This window comes from Adiantum capillus-veneris, chromosome 2 (genome assembly GCF_014529385.1).
Source record: "Adiantum capillus-veneris isolate H3 chromosome 2, ASM1452938v2, whole genome shotgun sequence".
In the NCBI taxonomy this organism is placed as follows: Eukaryota; Viridiplantae; Streptophyta; class Polypodiopsida; order Polypodiales; family Pteridaceae; genus Adiantum; species Adiantum capillus-veneris.
Genome location: NC_140932.1, coordinates 106,285,855 through 106,310,503, shown reverse-complemented (window position 1 = coordinate 106,310,503; position 24,649 = coordinate 106,285,855). Strand labels below are relative to the sequence as shown.

Below are 24,649 nucleotides of genomic sequence, written 5' to 3'. Positions count from 1 at the left end.
TGAGCAGCAATTGAGTAGATGGGCAGAGAGAGCAGGCATACGAGCATCAGGACAGGCAGGTTTCGAGAGAGGTTTTTCTACTCTTGATCACATATTGACACTCATAGCATTATTGAGGAGGGCTGAACACATGGTAGGAGGATGTGCAGGTTATAGGAGATGGGTGTACCCACAGAGCTGATTTGGGAGATCATGGCCCTGTACAGGACAGTTGTGGGTCAGGTCCGTACTCTCGAGGGGTTGTCTGAGCTTTTTCACTCCACTATTGGGGTGAAACAGGGTTGTCCACTCTCCCCTACTTTATTTGGTATTTATGTGGATGAGGTTTCATATTACATTGAGAGGGGAGGCGACAGAGGAGCACAGTTAGCATGGACTTGGATCTCATTGCTACTATATGCAGATGATATTGTGTTGATCTCAGATTCACCAGAGGGAATGCAACGACATTTGGATACATTGCACACATTTGCTAGTGATAGCGGCTTATCGGTGAACCTTGGCAAGACGAAGGTTACGGTGTTCAACACCACACCACAGTGGGTCAGGCGGTCCGCACCTACCTTTACATATGGTCAGGAGACGGTGGAGTATACAGATGCATACACTTACCTTGGTGTGGTCTTTAGTGGCCCAATGTTTTCTTTGAGGAGAGCAGCAAAGACTAAGCTAACGAGAGCATATGCAACTTTAGGGAAGATGGAGAGGATGTGTTCGCTGGTTCAGTTTCAAGAACCTCGAACGAAACTATGGCTTTTCGACACTTCGGTCACATCAGCTATGCTTTAGCGGGTGCAGATATGGGGGCCATCAGTGGACCGCCATAGCTGGGCTGGTAGTACTGATGGATGGCAGTGCATGGAGAGGCCTCTAGTCTCTATGATTTCTCGAACGCTTAGGGCCAAGGCCGCTGTACCACATGAGATTATCCGTGTATAGCTCGCTGCTCCTCCACTGGTTATCGAGGCACTTACTAGATCCGTTTCTTTCATACACAGTATTCGGGATCTCCCCAAAGACAAATATGCCCATCTAGCTTTAGAGTCTTCTCGACAGCTTGCCTCACAAGGAGACGCCTCTTGTTGGTATGCACAGATGACAGCATGGTTCGAGCTACATGGTTTTGACATGGATATATTGCTCTCTTTCTAGTATTTGCTAGACGCACCCTCCTTGTCTCTTACAAGGACCCAAATCACTCAGCTCATCAGACAGGACTTGATTCAGTTAGACACTAGGAGGACATGGATACAGCCTATGCGTGTGCTTGGCACAAAGATGGCTTTCTACAGAGAGCATCTCCTTGAGCTTACAGAGGATGGTTTTGTGACCAGACTTGCCTACATGGACACTCATCTATCCCATGGATTACGATGTGTTATTGGACAAATGCGCACGTCATCACATCAGTTAGAGATTGAGTCTGGCAGATTTAGAGGAGTACTAAGCAAAGGCCAGGATTTGTTAGTTATGCCACATAGAGCCAGAGACAAAATTACATCACATGTCATTGCCCAGTCTACTATGAGATACGAGGCCATTTCCACTGCCTATTCGGTTTTGGATCACTAGCCAAAGTTATGAGATATCAGGATCAAAGATGCCTTGGGCTACTTTTATTAGAGCTGCGCAAACATAGGGAAGGCCTCTTAAGGAGACCAGACAGTAGGAGACACTCACAGAGGGAGATCACTGGTTTCTTCAGACTACATACGCGACATTCAGATGAGCAGGCATCAGAGCAGACTTCAGAGTCCACCTGTACCAGGGGTACACTAACTAACAGGTCCATTGAGCTTGAGAGATCCAGACGCCCACGATTGTGAGGGTCATCGAGACATCAGGTTGAAGCTGCATTAGAGGGTACGGACTATTTTGGCACGACATGGGAGACGCCCAGTCAGAGTACTCACGGAGGAGGACATTGATGAGCTTCGCCAACGGCCGATGCTGGATGTCATAGGATAGGATCTTGATTCCAGCATTTAAGCCTTTCATTTCATTCCGTTTCATTTCATTTCATTTCACTTTAGCTCAGTTCAGTTTCAGTTTTCAATCTTTTACACAGACATTGTATCAGATTCACCATTTGTAAACTCTTTTGTCTCATAGGTCACTTTGGCCTTTTTGAAGACGTTAATATATCATTTCATCTCTCTCTCTCTCTCTCTCTCTCTCTCTCTCTCTCTCTCTCTCTCTCTCTCTCTCTCTCTCTCTCTCTCTCAGCTGTTCACGCTTCTATGCTGCTTCTGCTATGTGTCTCATAGCTAGCTCACTCTCTCTCTGCGGGGCAGCCTCTGGCTATGGCAGCGGGGCAGGGCAGCAGAACGGACGTGGCTATGGCTGCAGAAGTCACGCATAACTGAGGCCAGGGGTCACGTAACAAGGGCCGTAGGGCATGCCCGTGAGGTGTTGTGATAAGCTCAAGCCACTACTGAAAACGAGTAGCGCGCAGAGGAACGATTGCAGGGCTGAGGGCGTTCGCGACGAGGCGGAGGCTACAAAGCAGACCACGACAGGGCCTCTCTCAGCGTTGCCCTAAGACTTGCACGCACTGCCCTACGTACTCCTGCTCAGGCCTACACGAGAGTCCCGCATTGTTCTACGCGTAGCACGTCCGGCAGACCTACGCACGCCCCAGTTGTTCTACGCGTAGGAAGTCAATATCTCCTACGCTATTTCATTTTAAGCCTTAAGGAAATTTTAAGTTAAAAGAGATTTTAAGCCTTAAAGTTTAAAGGCCTTTAAGCTTTGAAATAAACTTTTAAAGGCTAAAGGTTTTTAAACTTTTAAAATAAACTTTTAAGTTTGCCTTACTCTCAGTCCCTCACCCTAGTACCCTAGTACCCTACCCCACATTTGTGGCTCGGGTCCGATGGATCCGCCTACCGAAGGGGAAGGGCCGGGTGTAGATAGCTACAAAACCCCAAAAAAAACGACGGCTACTTTCAAACGGAAAAACAGAGATACTGTACTATCAACAGGATCCTTACAAGTTGGGAAAACCTCCAGGATACATGATGAGCTACTAATGGAGAAGGTCCAGGTGATGCTCAAATCAGAGCTAAACTATATGAGGGATGACATCAGGAAGGAAATGCACCCGAACGCTGAGAGCTATAGGAACTCCATGTATGGAGACATGATGAGAGAACTAAGGAGAGAGATCCAGGGGATATAGAATGAGGAAATTCAGATCGTGAAAACGGAATTACGAAACCTAATCAAGGCCGAAGTAAATGTAACAGAATGCGTTATGCAAAAGAAACTCGATGAGGCAATAGCAAGTTTTGAAGCATGGAAAACAAATATGGAAAAGCACATGGGGAAAAAGATGCAATAATCGAGAAGCTAAAAGGAGAACTTGCGGCTTGCAAATCTGCAACTAAGGAGAAGAGAGACGACCAACCTTCGGTGCTGAAGGAGCTCGAGAACATGAAGGATCAAATGAAAGCTCTACGGGAAGGAGATGAACAGAATTGAAAACGGCATCTTCATGGGCGGAACGTCTTGTTAAGACACAAGAAAAGGTTGATGAAGCAGAGAAATGGATTGAGGATGCGAAGAAAGGGAAGGCTCAGATGCCTGAGACCACACCTACCTCCACCATTATTAACATGACCATTGAGGAAGAGCAGAAAAGGAAGAATCGGGCTCTGCATGTACGGGTCACAGGAGTCAAAGACAAAGAGAATGTAGATGAAGAAGTGAGGGAATTGCTACAACGCATGGGCATCACAGAGCCTACTCACACAAGTGCATGGAGAGTGGGCAAGAAAGGAATCGACGAGAAGGGAAACGTAAAGGATAGGGCACTTATTCTCCGCTTCCCGAATATAGAAATAAGGAAAGAATTTCTAAAGAAGAGGCCAACTCTTAAGAAAACCGGTATTTTCCTTGGAGATGACCTTACATTGGCACAAGTGGCACACATGCAAGAGTTGATGCCAGAGATCAAGGCAGCAAGAGAAAAGGGGAAAATCGCCTTTTATAGAGGAGGGAAAGTAGTGGTTCTGGAAAAGCGCTCATCATGACGGTGCGAGACCTATGAGGCGACGCTCCGGATAGCGGCGTGGAATTGTAATGGATCATATAGGCTAGATGTAGGTGCCTTTGAAGACAGCTTTAGGGACAGAGACATAGTTTTCTACTCAGAGACACACCAGATACCGGGACAGCGTATGCCACATGTGAAGGGGTATTTATGGGAAACAGCTGGTCGACCAGACAAGAGATCTCTACGAGGTAGCCGGGGTTCAGGAGGAGTAGCAGTCTTATTTAAAGAGGAGGTGAGACCACTACTACAGATTATCAAGAAAGATGAACAAGCAAGGTATATGTGGGTGAGAATGAGAGCCGAGACAGGTAGATTTCTATATATCGCTATATGCTACTTCCCTCCAAGTACATCAGTCTACTCCTCACCTAAAGGACAGTCCCCTTTCTCCATATTGAATAATGACATATGGGAGTTCTCTAGAGATGGAGACATCATTCTCTTAGGAGACTTTAATGCCAGAACTCCCAACTCTCAAGCAGTATTCTATGATACTTCTGAGGAAATGCTCAAAGAAGTGGATTTATCACAGGAGGGGCTTACTAGAAACTCACAGGATAAAGAACAGACTGAATATGGGAGACATCTCATGGAGATGGCAACTACACATGGTTTGGCCATACTGAATGGTCTAGAGAATTTCCCTTTATCTGGGGGATTCACATGCTTCCCGCACAGGCATGGGGCCAGTGAAACCGGCCTGTTCAATCCAAAAAGGGCGGTAGACTTTACTTTAAACCTTGATTTAGCTTTCACCCATTATTAGTCGTCTATTTTACCTGTACTTTCAAGACACAACAAAGGGGAGAGGGATAGAGGCTGCTAGATTGCACCTGTATGAGTAGACCGACACCAGATTGGCCCCTAACTTAGGCGCCCCTTTCGGTATTTCTTTATTGTTCAAAAGAGGGAATAAACGTTGTGGATCCCTACACGTTGCCCCGCACAAACTCGGCTGAATTTCCACTGTTCTAGCCCGATTTCGGCAGCATAACTGTACTAGAACCCTTCACAGTCAGTATTCCCACGCATTGACTGACGTTCCCGACGCATACGGGCACTTTGCAAAACCTGGCGAGAATCTGCAGCATGCTGAATTCTCTGTTTTCAGCCCCGAAAATGCGCCAGATCACCTGTACAGCGGTCCCCTTGGGTCCCCGAACCTCCTGGGGGTATTAGGGTCCGTTTAGGGCCAAAACCCTAAACCTGCAAAAATACACAGCAGGCTGTAATTTACTGTTTCGGGCTCCGTTTCGCGTGCCGGTCGCATTTGTAGCAACTCCTCGAGCTCCCGCACCTGTAGGGCTACTTGCTCTTTGAATCGGACGAGATTTTTGGCGTGAAACCTCTCCGAATTCACCTGTACCTGTGGGGGGGTTAGCCGCTAGCTAATCCAGTACCTGTGCAAGAGGCTCTTGCCTCGGCAATCGCGCATGAACCCACACAACTGTACATTGGTCAAATGAAGAGCCCACTAGAGGGGCATAACATACTGCCAAAGGGGAGAGAGAGGGCAGTGCGTAGCGTGCAGGGCATCACTCCTGGCACCGCACTGTGCATAAGAGGGAAAGCAAGCACTCCATAGCTCTTAACCTATGACCAAATCTGAAAATGAGGCTCTCCCCCTCCTAAATTCAGCGCCACTTCTTGTTGCACGAGGCAAGTGCACCAGAATGTGCCACTTGGCACATTTACAAGCATTTTCCCGTTTCGGGGTTGCCGCCTAAAAATCTCCCAACCGGTTGCCCAGTTGACTTCACGCAGAGTAATAAAATGTTCCCCTTGTCATTCCGGAGGTAATGACGCCAACACATTTTCAGGTCCCAAAATAGCAGTTCCCTAAATTTTAGGAGATGCTGCCATTGTATCTTTCTAGGTCATCTGACCCTCTTTGTACACTGTGGCCACATCCAGAACTGAAATGTAGCCTCTGTAGCAAAGGATTCCACTTTGGCTAGTCAATGACCCCACTTGGCTAACCATAGTCCTTGTCCAACCTTAGTGCTCTCTTGCCCTCAGGCCTGGACTCCCTCTGGACAGTTCCACACTAGCTATGCAATGCAGGGCAGTTAGATTTCCGGAGGGGTGTTTCCAAAAAGTGAAAGTAAATAGATAATAAGAAAGAAATCAACAAAAAGGATAGATAGTAGTCACACGCTGGTGACATACCCCCCTCTTGAAATCTCAAACGTCCTCGTTTGCATCTATGTCGTACATGCTTACTGTCAACACTGATGTATTCAACACCTGTCGACACATATACGACACGTACATGCTCATTGTCAACCCTGGTGTATTCAACACCTCGTCGACTCATGTATTGCCTGCGTGTGAACCCTGTCCCAATGACATAGTGGTAGCTTCGCACTCTGCCATTGCTTTGAGTCACTAACTTTCCAATGACAAAATGGTAGCTGCACATTTTGCCACTGTCTTATAGTACACGTTGGATCCTGTAACACTTTCGAGCATACCCAAACCGAGAGTTTAAGAATGCAGTTACACATGTAATCTTTAATAGAAGCAATCACTGTATCCTTGACAAACTGACAAGAAATACTCACTTCTAAAGCACTAACCAAACTTTTGGACATTCCATAAGAGCAATTGCCAAACTGACAATCTGTACAGCTCTAACATTCATGTAACAGGTATTTCATTTGAGCTCACTTTAAATACGATGTACATCATTTGTTTCAGAAGCCATTGTCACAGTGACAATCCATATAGCTTTGAAACTCAAGGGGTCCAGGTAGGTTGCAAATCGAAGGCTTCCAGGTAAAGTGATAACACAGTTGGTGACTCTGCAAGTTCACCTTCTTCCATCCACTTAGCATCCATTGGTGGATAGTTTCTGAACTTTACCAAGTAACACCTAGCAACCTTGCCTTTCACTTTCCTTTCTTTGTGTGTCAAAATCTGTTCAGGGACCAAGATCTCGTCAAGTTCCTCGACTTCCGGCTGATCTTCAGCTGGCATATGTTCTGGCACATCACCCACATAGGGTCTGAGAAGACTCACATGAAACGCATTGTGAATCTTCCAACTGTCAGGCAATTTCAGCCTATATGCAACATCACTGATTATGTCGCACACTTGAAAAGGCCCATAGTAACGCATGCTGAGCTTTGGAAACAGTCTTTCCTTGCCCTTCATCTTCTTTAACCTTGCCTTTTCAAAGCGCAAAAGCACCCAATCACCAAGTGAATATACCACTTCACGACGGTGACGATCAGCTGCTTTCTTTTGCTTTGCCTGAGTCTTCTCTAAGGCCACTTTGACCTTCTTGTACATTTCATCCATGTCCTGAACATACTTATCTGCTTCAAATATCTTGTCCTTTGTATGCAGTATGGGAGGAACTTTCTTGCCACCTTCAACTATCTCAAAAGGTGCCTTGCCAGTTGATGAATGCACTGTATTATTGTATGCATACTCCACCAATGGCAAATACTGCTCCCACTTTCCTTTATGCTCTGACACATAACACTTCAGCAGATCTAGGACAGTAGAATTTGCCTCTTCTGACTGCCCATCTGTTTGAGGATGAAATGACGAAGAGAATTTGAGCGTTGTGCCCATATTCTCAAACAAGCCTCTCCAGAACAAACTTGTGATGCGTGGATCACGGTCGCTAACAATCGACTGTGGCATGCCATGATACTTGAAAATATTGCTCATAAACAAGCGTGCCATCTGATCTGGCTTTATCTTCTTCCTGACAGGAATAAAATGAGCCTGATTGCTGAATCTACAAATAATGGTCCAAATACCATCGTTTCCTGTCTGCGTTCTCAGAAGATCAAAGATAAAATCCATAGCAATACCTTCCCATGGTTTGTCTGGAATAGGTAGTGGTTGCAATAACCCTGGTGCCTTTTGCCTGTCAAACTTGACCTTTTGGCATATTAGGCATTCTCGCACAAAGGCATCCACATCTCTTCTCAATGTAGGCCAGTAGAAGAATGTCTCAACCGCTTTAACTGTAGCATCGATACCACGATGCCCTGCATACGGTGGGACATGACTCTCTTCCATAACTTTGCGTCGCAATGGCTTTGTGACACACAATCTGCCATGCATCATCATGAACCCGTCTTTAAGAAGATAGTGTTCATGACGTTGTCCATCCATTAGTTGCTCGAAGACCCTTGCAAAATCTTCATCATTTGCATACTGTTCTCTCATATCATCAAGTTCATGATGATAAGGAATCGACACAGCTGAAATTTGTGGCTTCCTTGACAAGGCATCAGCCACAACATTCTTCTTGCCTTCCACATGCACGATCTGAAAATGGAACATGGACAAGATATTTGCCCATCGCATATGCTTCTCAGATAACTTTGTCTGTGTCAAGAAGTATCGCAAGGTCTGATGGTCCGTTTGGACAACGAAATCTGCACCTAGCAGGTAGTGTTTCCAACTTAAGAGCGCATGAATCACAGCCAGTAACTCTTTCTCATAGACCTGCATGGTCATCTCTGGCCCTTGCAAAATTCTGCTCTCATAGGCTACTACCCTGCCATCTTGCATTAGCACTACACCAATTCTACTTCCGTAGGCATCACACTGGACCACAAATGACTTCCTAAGATATGGCAACACAATGACTAGATCTGAAGTCATCTTTTCCTTTAAGAGATTAAAAGCTGAAATCTCTTTCTGTGTCCATCTAAAGGTGACTGCCTTCTTTTGAAGAGCATGTAAAGGTGAAGCAATCTCAGCAAAATTTCGGATAAACCTTCTGTAATAGGAGCATAGTCCCAAAAAGCTTCGGACATCATGCACCGTCTTCAAATTTGGCCATGACTTGATCGCTTCAACTATTGTAGGATCCATTCTGACACCATCCTTTGAGACAATGTGTCCCAAAAAGTGAATCTCTTCCAGAAAAAACTCACTTTTCTTTGCATTGATGAGCAACCTATGACTGCGTAGCTCTTTGAACACAATGGCCAAGTGATGCCTATGCTCCTCTTCATTCTTTGAGTAGACTATCATGTCATCAAAGAATGTACCAATAAACTGTTGGTGTGGACGGAAAATTATGTCCATCATCCTATTGAACGTAGCAGGAGCATTTGTAAGACCAAAGGGCATCACTAAAAATTCGTAAAGGCCAAACGTTGTTCTAAAAGCAGTCTTGTGCACATCCTCTGATCTAATGCGGATCTGATGGTACCCACTCTTTAGATCTATCCTGCTAAACATAGCTGCTCCCTCTAATTTGTCCATAATATCATCAATTCTAGGTATAGGGAACCTATTCTTGATGGTATTCTTGTTCAGTGCACGGTAGTCGATGCACATACGCCATGAGCCATCCTTTTTCTGCACCAACAACACTGGAGAACAGAATGGAGATGAACTGGGCTGAATCAGCCCCTTTTCTAACAGCTCCTGTACTTGGCCCATTATCTCTTTCTGCTGAGCCGCACTAACCCTGTACGGAGGCTTATTTGGTGGGCTACTGCTTGGCACCAAATCTATCGCATGGTCCTCGGGTCTCTCTGGCGGTAATTGAGATGGTAATGAATCGGAGAAACAGTCACTATACTGTTGTAAAAACATTGACCTTTCTTTATCTAGCACAGATAAATTTGATTCATCACAATCTGACACTTCACGTGCAAAAACCAAGTACGCAGAAAGATGCTTTTTCATTACAGAAGTAATAGCAGAAGCTGATACAGTGGGAATAGACTCCCCTTTAAGCTTTACATCCAGAATGTGAGTCTTTCCCCTGCTCTGTACAGTGATCTTTTTGTTGTAGGCATCCATGATTCCCTGTACACGAAACAACCAAGGAATACCTAGCAACACATCACATCCGTCCAGTGGCATGATGTAAAATTCTTCAGCATCTACATAGGACTCGATATGTAGACGCAACTTTCCAATGATGGGTGTCACAGCCTTTGTATGGCCAGGACATGCCAAACCTGCCTCTGTTGTATACCCCATCTCTTCAGGTCTGATTCCCAACTTTGAAGCCAATTCTGGGGAAATCAAGTTGGCTTTGGCACCTGGATCAAAGAAGATAAGCACTGTTTGATCCCTGACCTTTCCCCATGCTCTGCAAAGCTCACTTGCATCTGAATTTGGCTTGTCGCCCACCATATCTGGCACTAGACCAGCCATGGGCTTCTTTCCTTTCCTGTCCTCCTTGTCTTCAGAATCAGCTGGCCTTTTCTTTGTAGGACAATTGTAAGCAATGTGGCCAGGCTGCTCACATATAAAGCATTTGTTCTCTGTCCTCAGGACCTTCTTTTGCTCTTCAGACTTGCGAGGAAAACGTCTTTTCCATTTCTTTGCCGGTCCTTTTTCTGATTCAGCCGTAGCTTTATCTTTCCTTGCGTTGGCCGACTCCTTAGTCCCTTTTTGAGCCTCATTGGGAACGTGCTTCTTGGCTGAATTTTTCTTGCCTGATCCTTCCTTGACGCCAGTGTTAAATTCACAATCTTCTCCCTTGAGCAAACCATTGCCAGTGTTTGCTACCTCAATGAGCTGCGTCAAAGTAGTGACTTTAGTCTTTGTATAGTACTTTCTCAATCCTTTAGGTAGGCCACAACAGTATTTTTCAATCTGTTCTGTCAATGGCACAAACCTATAGGAAGTTACTGGAAGTAGAGCTTTCCAAAACTTCCGATTGTAATCATCCAGATTTCTGCAAGTGGCAACATTTAGCTGGTGCCATTCTGTCATGACATCTGCTTCAAAGTCATCAGATAACCATGCTGCTGCAAAAATCTGCTTGAAGTAAATCCATGTGGACGGAGCTTGCCCTTGAAGCACTAAAGTTGTCCACCATTGTTCCGCATTCCCTGTCAAGAAAGTGGCTACCTTGCGGACCTTTGAAGCCTCTGTAAAGTTTCCCCCTGCATAGGCCTTGTCAAACTGCTGGAGGAATGAGAGAGCCTTCTTCCTGTCATCAAACCCTGTAAAGGTCGTGAAAGACACACCTTTGCCACCTTCTTTGTACGGAGTTGGCCTCTCCAGCGGCGCTAAATTGTCATATGGAAGTGACTGAAACATGGGAACACTATTAGGGTTCATCTGTGTTCCTTGGCCGCTATCAACTTGACCCGGAAATGCCATATTTGGCTGCTGATTTGTAATTCCAGCCATACCAAAATTTGCCTGTGGCATCCCAAATTGGCCCTGAGTGCTCTGAAACCCTGGTTGCATACCCATGACACTGTACATGGGGTTAGGCATCATCGTTTGAGCACCCCCAAACACTGTTCCTGGCGTGTAAAACTGATTTCCAGGTGCATGACCAGCCATGCTCTGGAATACCGATCCACCTCCAAAATAGCCAGGGTGTACTGAAGGTGGTGGGAAGACCTGTTGCATAGCCTGTAGGTTGCTTCCCTGTCCATTAGAACCAGCTATAGGCTGCTGAAAAGTGGTTGGCTGAACTGGTAGAGCTTGAAATACTGGCATCTCAGCCACCTGTTCTTGCACCTTAGGCACAGGTTGTGGAGACTGCATGTTCTCCGTCAAGTGTACAGGTGTTTCCATTGACTGTGCAGTATGAATCACCTGTGCTCGAGCCTTAACAGGCTTTTGAATATGATCCAGCGACCCAACTTGCTGAGACGGAACAGGAGGTTGCAGAAAGGCTAAAAACCTTGGGTTCTGCATTACTTGTGTGAACATAGCCACAGCAGTAGCCAACTGGGTCCTGAATCATAGTAACAGGGAATGGCCGTTTTCAGGTCTCCGTTCCCCGTTCCCATTCCAAGTTCCCGTTCCGAATCCCCGTTCCGTGTTTCAAACGTGAGTACCCGTAACAGGGAACGGCATTTTGTTCGGCGTTCCCGTTCCGGTTTCCCGTTCCTGGTAAGTATGTCCTGAATATATCATGATCCGTCTGTGGTGGTCTTGAAGACTCACCCACTTCATGCGTCTGTTGACCCTGTGAAGAGGAAACCTCTTCATGCACATCATCTGGTCTGTCAGCCATAATTGCAATTCCCTGTGTCTGGTCTATGATCCCCTGTGTCTTCAAGCCCAAAATTGCCCAAGGCTCACTTCTATGGGAAAAAGTGATTTAATCCCGTCGATGGAACCATGAAACCGGCCTGTTCAATCCAAAAAGGGCGGTAGACTTTACTTTAAACCTTGATTTAGCTTTCACCCATTATTAGTCGTCTATTTTACCTGTACTTTCAAGACACAACAAAGGGGAGAGGGATACAGGCTGCTAGATTGCACCTGTATGAGTAGACCGACACCAGATTGGCCCCTAACTTAGGCGCCCTTTTCGGTATTTCTTTATTGTTCAAAAGAGGGAATAAACGCTGTGGATCCCTACACGCTGCCCCGCACAAACTCGGCTGAATTTCCACTGTTCCAGCCCGATTTCGGCAGCATAACTGTACTAGAACCCTTCACAGTCAGTATTCCCACGCATTGACTGACTTTCCCGACGCATACGGGCACTTTGCAAAACCTGGCGAGAATCTGCAGCACGCTGAATCCTCTGTTTTCAGCCCCGAAAATGCGCCAGATCACCTGTACAGCGGTCCCCTTGCGTCCCCGAACCTCCTGGGGGTATTAGGGTCCGTTTAGGGCCAAAACCCTAAACCTGCAAAAATACACAGCAGGCTGTAATTTACTGTTTCGGGCTCCGTTTTGGTGCCGGTCGCATCTGTAGCAAGTCCTCGAGCTCCCGCACCTGTAGGGCTACTTGCCCTTTGAATCGGACGAGATTTCTGGCGTGAAACCTCTCCGAATTCACCTGTACCTGCGGGGGGGTTAGCCGCTAGCTAATCCAGTACCTGTGCAAGAGGCTCTTGCCTCGGCAATCGTGCATGAACCCACACAACTGTACATTGGTCAAATGAAGAGCCCACTAGAGGGGCATAACATACTGCCAAAGGGGAGAGAGAGGGCAGTGCGTAGCGTGCAGGGCATCACTCCTGGCACTGCACTGTGCATAAGAGGGAAAGCAAGCACTCCATAGCTCTTAACCTGTGACCAAATCTGAAAATGAGGCTCTCCCCCTCCTAAATTCATCGCCACTTCTTGTTGCATGAGGCAAGTGCACCAGAATGTGCCACTTGGCACATTTACAAGCATTTTCCCGTTTCGGGGTTGCCGCCTAAAAATATCCCAACCGGTTGCCCAGTTGACTTCACGGCAGAGTAAGAAAATGTTCCCCTTGTCATTCCGGAGGTAATGACGTAAACACATTTTCAGGTCCCAAAATAGCAGTTCCCTAAATTTTAGGAGATGCTGCCATTGTATCTTTCTAGGTCATCCGACCTTCTTTGTACATTGTGGCCACATCCAGAACTGAAATGTAGCCTCTGTAGCAAAGGATTCCACTTTGGCTAGTCAATGACCCCACTTGGCTAACCATAGTCCTTGTTCAACCTTAGTGCTCTCTTGCCCTCAGGCCTGGACTCCCTGTGGACAGTTCCACACTAGATATGCAATGCAGGGCAGTTAGATTTCCCGAGGGGTGTTTCCAAAAAGTGAAAGTAAATAGATAATAAGAAAGAAATCAACAAAAAGGATAGATAGTAGTCACACGCTGGTGACAGCCAGTACAGTGGATTATGTCATGACTTCACCAAGCTTTATTTCTAGTATCGAGGACTTTAAGGTGGGACCCAGACCGGTTGGGATTGCAGTGGATCATGCTCTCTTGACCTTATCAATCTCCTTCCAGTACAATGCCTCTCAACTACAAAGGAAGAAGACACACACAAGATATACTTTCACGCCAGAGACTGATTCAGTCTATGTGGAACAGATCTATAATAGGATGTGGGCAGCCGAGCCCGTATATACTATAGAGGAGATTACTTCTCAGCTAACAGAGATACTACATGGAGCAACACTAGAGGCATACCCTCATACTCAGCCTGATCAGAAGAGAGGATCTGGGAACATGCCTCAAAACAGTTGGTACGACGAGGAATGCAGAGAGACGAGAACCCAGGTCCAAAAAGAGCTTACACATGGGATCATCACATATAAGCAGTCTCGGATTGCTCTTCAGCATATAGTACGTCGCAAGAAAAGGGCATTTTTAGCCAAATTGGAGAAGGATTTATATCAGCTCTTCTTGAGTCAGGACTCACATGAGGCCTGGCGTTTATTTCACGAGCACTCATCGCCTCCGACAATTACTTCTCGTGAGATTTGGGGTCAATATGTAACATCATTATATACGGTATCTGGACAGCCTCCATTACCAGATCCGCTAGAGCCATGCCCTGCTACTAGTACTTTCTTTACTGCGGAAATGGTGGAAAAAGCCATTGATAAGATGAAGACAAGAATAGCATATGATCATGAGGGTTTAGTAGCAGAACATCTGATCCATGCAAGGGATCTACTTTCAGAAGTCCTTGCTCGTCTGTTTAATCGGGTCATGTGTGAAGGATTAACTGAATCTTGGAAATTATCTACTATCGTACCTATTTTCAAGTCAGGGGATCCTATGATACCCGGGAACTACCGTACCATTATGGTGAGTCACACATTGACCCGACTGTACGCATCCATTCTGGAACAAAAATTGAGTAGATGGGCAGAGAATGAGGGCATAAGGGCAACAGGACAAGCTGGATTCAGGAGGGGTTATTCCACTTTAGATCACATTCTTACGCTCAGAGCCATTATTGAGGAAGGAAGAGCAAGCGGGAGAAGGATGTATTGTTGCTTTGTGGATTTTCGGAAAGCTTTTGATATAGTACCAAGGGCCGGATTGATGCGCAAAATGCAAGAGTTAGGGGTCCCCAAAGAGATTATCTGGGGGATCATGGCCTTATACGGGTCAGAAACTGGTTACGTACGTACTCCAGAAGGGGATTCCGACATTGTTCATTCCACCGTTGGAGTAAAGCAAGGATGCCCACTGTCCCCTACTTTATTTGGTATGTATATAGATGAGGTATCAGATTACATTGATAGAGAGGGTGACAGAGGTGCTCAACTTGCAGGGTCATGGATCCCTTTGTTGTTGTATGCAGATGATATTGTATTGATAGCAGAATCACCAGATGGAATGCAGAGGCAGTTAGATGCATTACATAAATTCGCAGAGGACAGCGGACTGTCGGTAAATTTGGGTAAAACCAAAGTTATGGTGTTTAACACCACACCGCAGTGGGTTAGGAGATCGGCACCTACATTTGCATATGGCCAGGATACAGTAGAGTACACAGATGCATACACATACCTTGGTGTGGTATTTACAGGACCGAAGTTTACTCTTAAGAAAGCAACGGATGCTAGATTGTCCAGAGCCTCTGCGGCCTTGGGAGGGTTGGAGAGGATGTGTCTACAAGTGCAGTTTTAGGAACCACAAACAAAACTTTGGCTCTTTGATACTGTGGTGGCTTCGGCTATGCTTTATGGGGTCCAGATTTGGGGACCATCTGTGGATCGGGACAATTGGAAGTCAATGGAGAGACCTTTGGTATCTATGATTTCCCGAATGATTAGAGCCAAGGCCTCCGTACCACATGCAATTACCCGAGCGGAACTAGCTGTCCCTCCGATAGAAATTGAAGCTCTTACTAGATCAGTGTCCTTTATACATGGTTTATGGGATACAAATAATTGCCGATATACTAGATTGGCCCTCGAATCCTCTCGACAGTTAGCAATGAAAGGAGATACATCATGCTGGTAGGCGCAACTGTCCTCGTGGTTTCAGAGACACGGGTTCAGTATGGAAAGATTACCCCCCTTCCAATACTCTCTTGAGACTCCATCACTGGCAATCACACGAACGGAGATTAATAAAATCATCCGCCAGGATCTTATACAGTTGGACACTAAGAGGACATGGGTAGACCCTACACAAGAATTGGGCACGAAGATGGCTGACTATAAAGAAAACTTCCTGCAGCTATCCTAAGAGGACATGGGTAGACCCTACACAAGAATTGGGCACGAAGATGGCCGACTACAAAGAAAACTTCCTACAGCTATCTGAAGATGGTTTCGCCCGAGCTACATGGATACCCACGTGTCTCATGGTTTGAGATGTGCTATTGGTCAGATTCGTACATCCTCACACCAGCTGGAAATTGAATTTGGGAGATTTAGGGGAATCCCACCTGAGAGCAGAATTTGCAAGTTATGCGGAATGGAGCCGGAGACAGAATTACACTACATATGCCAATGCACCGTATACTATGAGATACGTGGGCGTTTCCATTGCCTATTTAAAGAAGGCTTTGGACCTCTAGATAGAGTCATGCAATACCAAGATCAAAGGTGCTTAGGCCTGTACCTACTGGAACTACATCGGCACAGGGATAATCTAATGAGAAGACAAAGAGCACTACAGCCTCAGAGGCAGATCACAGATTTCTTCGGATCGAGAGAAGCAGGAATGGAAGGAGAAGCAAGAGGCCAGCAGCGAGCACAAAGAAGTACCCACATTCATACCAAAGGCACCCTCATTGACAGGGCGATTGAGCTTAGGAAATCGAGACGACCACGACCTAGATGCAGAAGCACACTTCACCGGCGGAGACTACAACAAAGGATTAGAAGCATTCTAGCCAGACACCCAGAATGCTCCTAAGAAGTTTATCTAATACTTTGTATTTAGTTTTTCGCATTTATTTTCACACTTTCACACTTTTCAGACATTGTAAGAGACTCACCACTTTTGTATCAGTTTGGTCTCATAGGTCACTCTGGCCTTTTGAAGACGTTAATATAACATTTCATTTCATTTCATTTCATTTCTCTCTCTCTCTCTCTCTCTCTCTCTCTCTCTCTCTCTCTCTCTCTCTCTCTCTCTCTCTCTCTCTCTCTCTCTCTCTCTCTCTCTCTCTCTCTCTCTCTCTCTCTCTCTCTCTCTCTGTGTGTGTGTGTGTGTGTGTGTGCGTGCGTGCCGTGACAGCGCGCCCAACCCCCCCCCCCCCCCCCCTCCAACCTCGCCCACCCCCCCGCCTGCTGCTGCCCCCCCCAACCCTCGCACCTCGCGCTGCCCTGTAGTGCAGTCCCGTCCCCACCCCCTCGCTCTCTCTCCCCCCTCGCCTGCTGGGATAGCCCAACCCCCCCCCCCCCCCCCAGCCCACATCCCGCCCCCTTAACCTGCAGGTACATTTGGGGGAGCGTAGTCACACAGTCCTACAGATTTCAGACCTGCAGAGAAATTTCAAAATTTTCAAAAAATTTCACAATGGTAGAAGTTTCAGCATTTTGAGCCTGTAGATACAGAAAATACATTTTCAGGGGCTTTTTTTTTTTAATTTTCAGAAATCTCGCGAGCAGAGAATTACAGAGCAGCACTGATAGAAATTAGTAGAAAAGGAAAATTCAGAAAATGTATGACTGATATGAGGAAAACATTAAAAAATACATATGTATGCATTATGCGGGACATGGATGTATGCGTAGTGTGGATATGGTGGGTTGGCCTCTCTTGCAGAAGTGCAGACTGTGTTTTTGTTTTTGGTTTTGTTTTGATGGAGGCCATGAGCGCTTCGCCAGTATGTAAGCCCCATACGAAGGCAACCTTTGTGCTTACAAATAAGTGGATAACACAAATGAAAAGAAGGATGAAAGAATGGAAAGCAGATACGGAGGGATGGTGGAAAGAGAAGGCGCGCAATGGAAGAAGGAGAAAGAGGATTTGCACGCAGAGCTACAAGCACTTAAGGCGGATTCACAAGCACTTAAAGAAGAGGTCTCAACCCTCAAGCGAGAGCTTGCTGATAGAGTAAGTAGTGGACTAGAGGAAGGGGAATTCCAGCCCTAAGTGATAGAGGAAATCAAGGTCATCAAGGAGCAGGTACGGATGATCAAAGAGGAGGAGAAACAGAAGGTGGTAAAGACGTCTTCGTGGATAGATGTGATCACGAAGGCGCAGAAGAAGGCGGATGAGGCCGAGAAATGGATAGAAGTCGCTAAGAGAGGGAAAGGGAAAGAAACCACATCTGTCCCCACTCTTACAATCATCAGCATGACTCTAGAAGAAGAGTAGCGAGGGAAAGCTAGAGCTTTGCATATAAGAGTAACCGGTCTAAAAGACCGAGATGATGTGGAAGGGGAAGTCGAAGAACTTCTCCGCATGATGGGTAGTGAGGCTACTCATACAAAGGCATGGAGGGTAGGGAAGAAGACACAAGGCAATGGGGAGACTTCAAAAGGGAGAGCTTTAATGTTAGGTGCAGGGGAATGAATGTTTGCGCTTTGCTCAAGATGAGTGGTCCAAATTGTGCTCAAGGTTCCTTTTGTTCTTATGGAAGGGAGAGCCTTCCGTTCTTAATGAGAGAATGCTATGATTACAAACAAAGTGAATGGACACTGTGCGTGCAAGTGTATGAAACTGAGAGATAGAGAGAGAAGAGAGATACGACACCAGAGACTGTTGTAAAACCCTCCTCCGAAGGTCCCACTCTCGTAGGCGAGGGTGGTCTACTTATGATTGCACAAACTGGTGCAAACTGTATGCATGAAACTGATGCAAGTCTAGGCTATGTTGACGACTACGACGGGGATGACGAGGCCGACACTAGGGCTGAAAACTGCAATCTTTCTACTGCTGTCCAAAAACGCTATGGGCTGAAATCTGTGGCTAGTCCAAAAACGCTGAATTTGGGGGCTGTTTTTGGTGGGTCTTTGAGGCTGAAAATCTGCAGGTTTAGGGCTGAAAAGTGAGGTTCATTAAGGCTGAAAACTGAGGTTCTTACCGGGCTGAGTCTGCTACTCCTTTTAGGGCTGATCTTGATAGTCTTTTAGGGCTGAACTTGAAGGTACTTCACTGCTGAAAACGCCTGCTGAATACTGCCAAAAACGCTAGGTTCATGAGGAACAAAAACGCTAGGCTGCTGGGGAACAAAAACGCTAGCTCCTGTGGTCTTCTGCCAAATAGTGCTAGTCTAGGTTTGCTTATATACAAACTTAGCAAAATTGCCCTACCTACTTTTCAACAAAAGTCACTTAAAAATAATAAGTGAAAAATGTCAAAAATAGGTAAAACAGGCTGAATGCACTGGAAAATTCCCTGAAGGATTCTGATGGGAATGCTTATGATCATGCTATGTGCAACCAGAGGATATGCATCTACACTAAGTGACTGGGCATGCATGGTCTACGAATAGACTCACAAAAGTGCCAAATCACTTCTAATCTAGACTGACTGGACTGACTGAACCCTGATCATGTTGTAGCTTGTCCACGGACAGATGGGGTTGGATGTGTCACGTGACATTTAATCATCTGTTTCCCATCCATGGAGGCAAAGAAGGACTTCTTGAAGAAGCGTCCTACAGTAAAGAAAACGCGCATATTCTTGGGAGATGACCTCACTCTCACACAGCTTGCGCATATGAGAGAGGTAATGCCAGAGATTCAAGCGGCAGTGGAGAAGGGAAAGACGGCCTTCTAGAGAGATGGTTGGGTGGTGATTGTAGAGCGGCGCTCCACATGACGGTGCGAGACCTATGGGACCACACTCAAAGTTGCCACCTGGAATTGTAATGGATCTGTGTGCCTTGATGTGGGTGCTTTTGAGGATAGTTTTACAGGAAGAGACGCGTCTTCTACTCTGAGACACATCAGGCCCCTAGGCAATCTATGCCTTACATTAGTGGATAGAGATGGGAGGCAGCATGTAGACAGGAGACACGATCAGAGCACAGAGAGCGGGGCTCAGGAGGAGTGGCAGTGTTATTCAGGGAGGAGTTGCAACCATTGATACATATAGTCCGCAGGGATGAGCAAGCTAGGTACATGTGGGTGAGATTGAGAGCAGAGACAGACAGATATCTTTACATTGCTATTTGCTACTTTCCCCCGAGTACGTGAGTTTATGCACCACCCAGAGGACCCTTTTCAATTTTGGATGATGACATATGGGAGTTCTCTAGAGATGGTGACATCATCATTCTAGGGGATTTCAATGCTAGGACTGCCCATCATCAGACAGTATTTTATGATACTTAAGAGGAGATGCTGAGACAGCTGGATGTTGCAGAGAAGGGCCTATCCAGACTATCACAGGATGGGGCACACACGGAGTATGGACGACACTTGATAGACATGGGGACTGCACATGGATTGGCCATCTTGAATGGCCTACAGAGATTTCCTGCTGCGGGGGGTTTTACATGCTTTCCACACAGACATGGAGCCAGCACAGTGGATTATGTCATGGCACAGCCGAGCCTCATCTCTAGTATTCAGGATCTCACGGTTGGACCCAGACCTGTTGGTGTGGCAGTGGATCATGCTCTTGTGTCGTTGACCATCTCTTTTCAGTTTAGTGTAGCACACAAGCCACAGGCAGCAGCCCCTACTCGCTACACCTTCACACGGGAGACGGACTCTGTATACATGGATGGGATCTACAGACGCCTGTGCACAGAGGAGCCAGGAGACCTCTAGAGGAGCTTACTACTATATTGACACAGACACTACATGATGCAGTAGCTCAGGCATACCCACATACCCAGCCTGAGCAGAGACGCCGTTCGGGGAGCATGCCCCAGAACAGTTGGTATGATGAGGAATGCCGAGACACTAGAGCTAGACTTCAGAGGGAAGTGCTTTTGGGGGACATCACTCACAGACAGTCACAGATTGACTTCCGACGCCTAGTGCGGCGGAAGAAGAGGGCATTTTTGGCTCGCCTAGAGCAGGATCTATACCAGCTATTCTTGAGTCAGGACTCATGTGAGGCATGGCGGCTCTTTCATGAGCCCCCCCCCCCCCCCCCCCCCCCCCCCCCCCCCACCATCACTTCTACAAAGGCTTGGGGCCAGTACGCATCATCTCTGTACACAGTTCCTGAGCAGCCCCCCCTTCCCGACCCCCCGATCCATGCCCACACACATGTGCTTTTTTCACCGCTAAGATGGTGAGGAAGGCCATTGGATAGGACGAGGACTGGGAGAGCATATGATCATGATGGCTTAGTGGCTGAGCATTTCACGCATGCCAGAGATCTACTAGCAGAGCTTCTAGCAGTTATGTTTAACCGTGCCATGTGTGAGGGCTTGCCTGATACATGGAGCCTATCGACTATTGTATCTATCTTCAAGTCGGCAGACCCTATGGAGCATGGGAATTATCGCACTATCATGATCTGGGTTTGTTTTTGCTCAAGCTGCGCAGACACAAAGGGAGCCTGCTGAGAGGAGAGGCTAGCCAGTCTCATAGACAGATCACAGACTTCTTTAGAGCTGCCACTGGACACCCTGAGGAGTTACTACCACAGCCGAGCTCGTTGCCTCACACCAGAGGCACACTGATCGACCGAGCGACTGAGCTGGGGAGATCCAGACGCCCACGACTATGAAGGACTACACAGCATCGACGGAGGCTGCATCAGAGGATTCGGATCACTTTGGCCCGACATGCACGACGCCCGGTCAAACGGCTGCCTATGGAGGAGATTGATGAGACCCACCAGTGACCGATGCTGGATCTTTTGTGATCTGGCTATCCCAGCTAGCTGCTTAGCTCACACCTAGCAGTTTAGGATTCCATAGTATTTTATTTTATCATTCTGTCATTTTATCATCTTGTTACTCTGACTTTGTATCAGAGCCACCACATTGTAACTTTCTGGTCGCATAGGTTGCTTTGGCCTTTTGAAGACGTTAATATAACATTTCATTTTATTTCATCTCTCTCTCTCTCTCTCTCTCTCTCTCTCTCTCTCTCTCTCTCTCTTTGTGTGTGTATGTGCGCGCGCGCGCACGTGCACGTGCATGGGTGCGTGTAGAGAGTGTTTCCTCTCTAGTTTGTTGATTTGTACTCTCAACCCAACTGCTAACTTGAAACCCTTGAGCATAGGATGGCACTTCAGCCTTATGTTTCCAGTGATGCTAGATTGAGTGGTTGCTTATTGTGAGGTTGGCTTTTTCAACCCTAAGTCACGGTTTATCTTTTCACTGAAGGCTTGTCAGTCCAGGACCATAAAATAGGCTCTGGATTCCTTGCTCAATTAGAATAGTTTGGTAACATATCAACACCCAATGGTGTGCTATTAGGTTCAAGATCTAACGCTGCGAGTTGTACTTTACTATGAAAAGAAAAAATATTTACAGGGGGTCGGCACCGGCAGTGCCTGTTCAGGGCACTAAGGGCGGGTTCAGATGAGGCAGCGGTAGATTTGCTCTCATCCCAGACCTGACATGCCGTGCTCAAAACCTATGCACACAAGCCCGGTAGTGCTCTTCTCCCAGGTTTCTTTTTTTGTTTTTTTTTTTTTGGGGGGGGGGGGGGGGGGGGGGGTTGCGATTCTAGTCTTTTTTGCCCAATGAGCTGCGCCATCGTCGACAAGCCCTCTCTGCCGTCAGCCCGTCTGAAGCCATCCTGTGACTGGTTATAGCTTGAGAGATTGCCTGTCTGTATCAATTCATGGGCATTGTATCTGATTCCTTAATGAAGGGCACTGCTTAACTGAGATATTTTGATTTCCCTTAAAATTCTTGTACACGAGAACTCGGTATCTTTTTTCCTGTAAATTTTTTGAATGCAGGGTCTGCCGTTGCATATCGTGTTTGACATTGATCTAGACATACAAGGCAATTACCTGCAAGGCTGTCGTACGAGACTAGATGGAGTGCCGAGGTCCTCACCCTTCCAGTTTCATTACTTTGTCAGTTTCCTGTCTTGCAAGAGACTTAAGTATAGTACCATTGCTTGTTTATGAACTTAATGGTGGCCACGCAACAATGGATGCCTTCATCACCACTTTGTAACCCAGATAAAACTTTTTCGTGGTGGAGAATAATTAGGGTACTTTTTGAGTAGTTTGCCTCTTCACATCTGTGGATGCACAGGGTTATTGTTGAAAATCTGGAGACAATTCCAGTGATGTAAAGACTGCCAAGGCAGGATAATCTTCCTGAGCTGAGAATAAGTTTTTGATGGGTCACTTTTGGGTTTTCCATGGTGACTTGATTTTTCCTCGTACTGGTTGAATCTCTACCTGCAGCTTGAGTGTCGCATCAATTAAGTTATAACTGTAATTTCACAAATGCAGTAGGATCTTAGCATAAGAACTCTGAATTATTGCAATGTTGTAATTTGTGCTTCTTTTTTGAAGCCTAAGGAATTGTGCGAGTTGGGGTGATATGGTGCATATGCTCTTTAAACAATTGCAGTTGTAATTATGTTTCAATTGCGAAGATTTGTTTCCTGCCAAAAACAGCCTAGCTGGACATAGCAGAGTTCTTGTCTAGATTCACAAAGCTTCCTTTCAGTCCTGTGAGTCTCAAACATCCAAAGCAGACCCCTCTCCTAAAGAGAGCTAGAAATGCCTGGAACGAGAAGAGTCCTGATAGCTTCCAGAGCAGAAATAGACTCTTGTTGAGAGTAGGCATGTGTCTCACATTCTTGAGCACCAATGGAGAACCATTGGCACGCCTCAAATGTGTGTCAATCTGCACCAATGTTATCCTAAGCAAAGTCATGGTTGGTTATGGATTTGAGTTTTGACCCAAGTGAAGAATGCCACATACTGCAAAACGATTGAAGAGACTTTGCCAAACAGTACAACTTTGCCCTCGCATTTCTTTCGCCCATCACCTTCGCTCTTGACCTGGCTGCCTACCCACGACAAGGCCCTCTATTAAACCTCTTGCCCCGGAAATTTTATTTGGTCGCTAAGTTATGAGCTTTGAGATTTTAATAACATGATCTTGATCACCACAAAGCACGTGGAAAACTTTACGCGTTTCTTTGCAAGTTATTTATTGATCTTTTTTATGATTGATTGGAGGATATTGTATAAGCCTAGGAAAAGAAGAATGAATGACTTAGAAGAAGCAAGACTACATGAATATATAGCACTTTTACATATGTATTGGTCTCTTGTTTAGCAATACTCACACTCTGTGAGTGATGATATATCAAAAAATCCAAAAAGAATTACAAGAAAGCCCTGTTCTCACCAAGTCATGACATCACGTTTAAGCATATATTAGTCCATAGAGGCAAGCTTCTACACGGAAGCCCAGAAACCCAATACATACACCACAAATTGGGCATAGTCAGACAGGTTGCCACCACCACTGTGTCCCCCTCACATATGTTTTGCATAGGGCATTACATATGTATCTGCCTCAGCATGCTTGAACTTTTACATTTTGAAAAGATAATGTAGTGCTTTTACTAGTGCTTAGATCCACATGGTTTTTGAGTGTGCTTCTTCGACCTGTTATTATCTTTTTTTGTTGGCTTGGTGGACAAGGTTGTTGATGTGGCAAGTCAATCCTCTTGGTGGCAACTCCCTATCAGGCTCGGATTTAGAGATTAGTTTGCTCTGTATACACGTGGGTAGCTCCCAGTTCAATCATACTATCGTTTGCAGGGTGGCTCTCTTTTTTAGCTGGTGTATGTGATGAGTTAGGAGGTGTGGATTATCTGTTTATTGGGCTCTTGAAAACTTGGGAGGTCTAGTGATGCCATGGCTCGATGGGAGCATGACCAGCATTGTAACCTTTTTAATAGCAATATATTTCTCACTCACATTTTGTGAGTATTGCAAAAAAAAGATTATATAGTGCTTTCAAAGTTTTCACATTCTAAGGATTTTGCCTTAGACGTTGCTCTAAGAAATACTTGTGGATAAATGCTAAGGCTGAGACC

General features: G+C 46.0%; 1 protein-coding gene across 1 annotated transcript in view; it reads left to right on the top strand.

Annotated features, from left to right (window-relative positions):
* The window catches only part of SDH5 (succinate dehydrogenase 5), a 91,437-nt gene extending 68,469 nt beyond the window's left edge, over nucleotides 1–22,968 (top strand). Inside the window, exon 5 of the mRNA XM_086488217.1 lies at nucleotides 22,536–22,968. The gene's annotated coding sequence lies outside the window, so the exon portion shown is untranslated. The remainder of the gene's footprint in view (nucleotides 1–22,535) is intronic.
* The last annotated feature ends 1,681 nt before the right edge of the window (nucleotides 22,969–24,649 follow it).